The sequence below is a fragment of the Trichechus manatus genome, unplaced genomic scaffold, assembly GCF_000243295.1.
Source record: "Trichechus manatus latirostris isolate Lorelei unplaced genomic scaffold, TriManLat1.0 scaffold00233, whole genome shotgun sequence".
NCBI classification, from domain to species: domain Eukaryota; kingdom Metazoa; phylum Chordata; class Mammalia; order Sirenia; family Trichechidae; genus Trichechus; species Trichechus manatus.
In genome coordinates this window covers 2,238,567-2,244,361 of record NW_004444169.1, presented here as the reverse complement: position 1 = coordinate 2,244,361, position 5,795 = coordinate 2,238,567, and positions in this window count along the sequence as shown.

The following is a 5,795-nucleotide window of genomic DNA, read 5'->3' as shown; positions in this document are numbered from 1 at the left end:
TCATAAAACAGTATGTGTACTGACTGTTTAATGAGAAACTATTTGTTCTGTAAACCTTCATCTAAAGTACAATAAAAAATAAATAAATAAAAAAGATTATATGAGAGCAGTAGTTTCAGGGATTCAACCACCCTCCATGGTTCCAGAAAGTCTGGAGTCCATGAGAATTTGAAATCCTGTTCTGCATTTTCCCCCTTTTGATCAGGATTCCTATATAGAATCTTTGATCAAAATGTTCAGTAGTGGTAGCTGGGCACCATCTAGTTCTTCTGGTCTCATGGCAAAGGAGGCAGTTGTTCATGGAGGCAATTAGCCACACATTCCATATCCTCCTCCTATTCCTGATTCTCCTTTTCCTCTGTTAATCCAGGTAAATAGAGACCAATTGTGCCTTGGATGGCTGCTTTCAAGCTTTTAAGACCCCAGGTACTATGTAAGGAACTAGGAGGTAGAACAGAAGCACTATTTATTATGCCAATTAACCATGATGTCCCATGAAACCATAACCCTAAATCTCCAAACCAAGGAACCAAACACCATGAGGTGTTTGTACATAAACAGCCTCAGCAGCTACTCTTTTGTGTGTGTGTGTGTCGTTCTTGTAAATATGTCTATCACACAACTTTTGCCAATTCAACTTTTTGCAAGTGTACAACTTATTGTCGGCACTTAGAATAATCAGCTGTGCACCACTACCCTTAATCAATTCTATTTTTCTATCACGAAAAACCAAAAGTCAGTACTCCATAAGCAATAAACACTGCTCTTCCCCCTCCCTTCTGCCCCTGGTAACCACAAATAAAATTTGGTCTCTATACATTTGCCTTTCTTGTCTTTTTATATAAGTAAGGTCATACAATATTTTGTCCTTCCGTGATTGGCTTATTTCGCTCAGCATAATGTCTTCAAGCTCCATACATACTGTAGCATGTATCAAGACTTCATTTCTCCTACTGGCTGACTAGTACTCCATTGCATGTATGTACCACATTTTGTTTATCCATCATCTGCTGAAGGGCATTTAGGTTGTTTTCACCTTTTGGCTGTGAGAATAGTGCTGCAATGAACATTGGTATACAAGTGTGTGTTTCAGTCTCTGTTTTCAAGGCTTTTGGGTATATACCTAGGAGTGGAACTGCTGGGTTATATGGTAGTTATATTTTAGTGTTTCGAGGCACTTCCACCACAACAGCTGTACCATTTTGCATTCCCACCAGCAATGGACTAGGGTTCAAATTTCCCCACATCCTTGCCAACATTTGTTATTATCTATTTTTTTGTTTGTTTTTTACTTAGCCATCTTAGTGGGAATAAAATGATATCTCATTATGGTGGTGTTTTTCATCTGTCTGATGGCTAATGGTGTTGAGCATATTTTCATGTGTTTCTTGGCCATTTGAATGTCCTCTTTGGTGAAATGTCTATTCAAGTCCTTTGCCCACTTTGTGATTAGGTTGTTTGCATTTTTGATGTGAAATTGTCAAAGTCTTGTATATATTTTGGTTACTAGATTCTTATCGGATATATGGTTTCCAAAGATATTCTCCCAGTTGGTAGCTTCTCTTTTCAATTTTTGGGAACGTCTTTTGATGAACAAAAGCTTTTAATTATTTTGAGATCTCATTTATTTTTGTCTTTTGCTGTTTGTGCATTTGTTATTATATTAGGTAATCCATTGTTAAAAGCTAGGCCAGCATCAACAGATGAGTGTATAAACAAAATGTGGTACATACATTCAATGGAATACTACTCAGCCAGTAGGAGAAGTGAAGTCTTGATACATGCTACAGTATGGATGAGCTTGAAGACATTATGCTGAGCGAAATAAGCCAATCACAAAAGGACAAGTATGACCTCACTTATATAAAAAAAGACAAGAAAAGGCAAATGTACAGAGACCAAAGTTTATTAGTGGTTACCAGGGGTAGAAGGGAGGCAGAAAGGATAGTGTTTACTGCTTATGGAGTACTGAATTTCAGTTTTTGGTGATGGAAAAATTGCATTAATTAAGGGTAGGGTTGCACAGCTGATTATTTTAAGTGCTGTCAATAAGTTGTACATTTGTAAAAGAGTTGAATTGGCAAAGGTTTTGTGATAAATATATTTACAACAACAACAAACAGTAGCTGCTGAGGCGGCTTATGTACAACAAAAAAAACTCCTGGTATTTGGTTCCTTGGTTTGGAGGTTTAGGGTCATAGTTTCATGGGACAGCCAGTAAATTGACCTAATAACATGTTTAGTGCTTCTGTTCTACCTCCTAGTTCATGGTGTAGTGCCTGTGGTCTTAAAAGCTTACAAGTGACCATCCAAGGCACAACAATTGTTCTCTATTCACCTGAACCAGAAGAGGAAGAAGGAGAGTCAGGAATGGAAAGGAGGATATGCAATGTGTGGCTAATTGCATCCATGAACAATTTCTTCCTTTGCCATGACACCAGAAGTAGATGGTACCCAGTTACCATTACTGAACATTTTGATCAATCGTTCCATAGAAGAATCCTGATCAAAAGAGGGAAAATGCCGAACGGAATTTCAAATTCTCATGGACCCCAGACTTTCTGGAACCATGGAAGCTGGATGAAGCCCTGAAACTATTGCCCTCAGATAATCTTTAAGCCTTAAACCAAAGACATCTCCTGAAGTCGTCTTAAAATCAAACAATAGTTTAGCTTAACTAGTAAAAAGGCCTGCCTTGAGCATTATGCTCTTTTAGGAACTATCTGTATGGAATTAAATTGACAACTGCATCTTGAAAGATTAGATTGGAACCTTAGGGGGCAGTGAGGTTATGTTAGTGAGGGAGGAACAACTCAGAAAAGGAGAGTGAGAATGGTTACACAACTCAAACTTTGTAATCAACATCACTAAAGTGTACATGTAAAAACTGTTGAATTGGTGAATGTTTTGCTCTGTATATTCTCAACAACAACAAAATAAATAAAATTTAGGGAAAAAAGCTAGGCCCAACAACACTACGCTGCATTTTCTTCTAAGACAGTTATGATTTTTGTTTGCACATTTAGCTCCTTAATCTATTTTTAATTTATTTTTGTGTATGGTGTGAGGCATGGATCCTGGTTCATCTTCCTGCATATGGAAATCCAGTTTTCCCAGCATCATTTATTGAAGAGATTTTCCTTTCCTTGTCTAATGGACTTAGCACCCTTGTCAAAAATCAGTTGACCATAAATGGTGGGTTTATTTCTGGATTCTCAACTCTATTCCATTGGTCTATGTGTCTATTGTTATACCAGTACCAGGCTGTTTTGATTACTGTAGCTGTATATGTTTTAAAATTAGGAAGTGTGAGTTCTCCTACTTTGTTCTTCTCTTTCAACATTGCTTAGATATTCAGGGCCTCTTGCCATTTCATATAAAATTGAAAATTAGGACTTCCAGGCAACATGGCCCTATAGTCAGAAGCACCACGCTGTCCCTTCACAGCAAAGATCTGAAAAACTAAGTCAGAGACAAACGTCAATCCTGAAACCCTAAGCATCAAATGAAGAGATAAAGAACTCAGCCAAGCACCAAATGGAATAAGAAACTGACAGAGAACAGAGAGTGAAGAGAGATACATGCAGAGGTCTCCTATTAGCTAATGCAGCACAGATCTGCCATCTTGGACCCCTGTCGGAGATCCGTAAACAGGGAGTACGGGAAAGCAGCTTCACAGAGTTCCCAGCAGGAGACAGAACAACCGATAATCAATTGTATACGCGTTCCCCTACCCTACCCTTCTTCACCCCCACTTGGCCTCCTCTGCTTCCTGCAGCAACAGTCTCTTGGCCAGGAAGCACCAGCTTCACCCCTGTGCCCCTTGGATACCACCTGCCCGCATTGGCCGGCTCCCTGAGTGCCATTTCTTGGTTGCTGGTATTACTTTTTTCCACATCATTTGGGTTCTTCCATACCTCTCACCACCTCCCCCTCCTTTTTGTCAAATGCCTGGCTCCATGTGCCATCTTTGCTTCTTCCTTAAAGGCTGTGAAGCGCCGCTTGACTGTGGAACTGCTTCCTGGCCCGTGTTGCCACGCTGGTGGGATCCCTGGGGCATTTGTTTATCTGTTTTGATTTATTCTTTTTGGATTTGTCGGTTTGTTTCCTTTTTCTTTTCTCAGCCTGGGAGCCCCTTTTAGCTGGGCAGTACTGCACAGCTTGGAAGCTACTCCCTCAATCTGCACAGCAGCGCAGAGACATCCATGGAGGCATTACATCTGTTGTTATTTTGGGGTTTTATTTTGTTTTCTTTTCTCTTTTTCTCCTTTTTGTCATTCTTCATTTCTCAGTTTCTCATCTCTCTATACTTACCTTCTCTTCCTGTATCCTGAATACCTAGCACTGTGTGACATCTCTACCCCTTCTAACCAGGCTGTACTTCACAGTCTGGGAGCAACTTCCCAAGTCCATGCAGCCACACTGGTGGGATACCTGGGGGCTTTGCTTTTTTACCTAATTTTTATTTATTCATTGTTTTCTTACCCTTTTTTCTTTTCATTTTTCTCCATTTCTTGGTCCCTCTTCTCTCAAATCCAACAGCAAGCTCCCTTAGCACTCTTGTTTGTTTGTATGTTATTGGGCTCCTGTTCCTCTCTACTCTCTTCCTTCCCATACCCATCTTAGCTCCACACATCAAAATCTCCCCCCTCCTTCCTGCCTACCTGCACCATGCACTGAACATCACACCCCCGAGCAGCACAGGCACAGCCTACTGGAACCAACCCTACACTTAGTCCCAGCCCACCATGTTTGCCATAGTACGTGCAACAAAAAAACCCATCCCAGCAACTCCCCTTCAGCTGGACCTGCCCTGCTGTACCATACCAGAGTGACCATGCCCATTGGAGAAGGAGGTGAAAAGTATCATACAGATGAGCAAACAACAAAGAATGAACAGCCTGCCTACTCAGATGTAACCAAATAAAACAAAAAAGCAGGACAAAACAAACAAATCTACAATCAATAAATGAGAAAAATAACTACTGAATGTCCTGAAGACAGCAAACAATATCAAAACATATTAAAAAAAGGACAGGATAGTTCCAGTCGGCACCAAAAATAAAATGCTAGATGACTTTCGAGTAGAATAAAAGGTACTACAACTACCTGATAGGGAATTCAAGTCTCTAATATTCAGAGCTACGCAAGAATTGAAGCAAAAAGCAGACAAAAATGAGGAAAAAATAGACAAATTCATGGAAAATGCAGACAAATCCATGGTAAATACAGACAAAAATGGAAGAATTCAAGAAAATAATACAGGAACAAAATGCTAAAAAAATTCACAACTAGAAATCATACAGAAACAACAATTAGAAATCCAAAAGAAAAACAACAAGATTTCAGAAATGGACAGTATCACAGAAGGGCTGAGAAGCATGTTTGAAATGATGGAAGACAGAATCAGCGAAATTGAACACAACACTTGGATACAACTCTGAGTAAAAATCAGAAAAAAGAACGAAGAAAAATGAAGAGACCATGAGAATTATGTGGAATACAATCAAAAGCAAAAATTTATGAGTGGTCTGAGTTTCAGAACAGGGGTAGAAATCAGAAAACAGAGAGGATCACTGAAGAACTGCTGACAGAAAACTTCCCTAATATCATGAAAGATGGAAAGCTGACCATCCAAGAAGCTCAACAAACCCCATATAGGATAGATGCCAAAATAAAATCACCAAAGCATACCAGAATCACACTCAGAAAAACCAAAGACAAACAAAGAATCCTGAGGCAGCTCGACAAAAACAAAAAATCACGTACAGAGAAAAAACAATAAGACTAAGCTC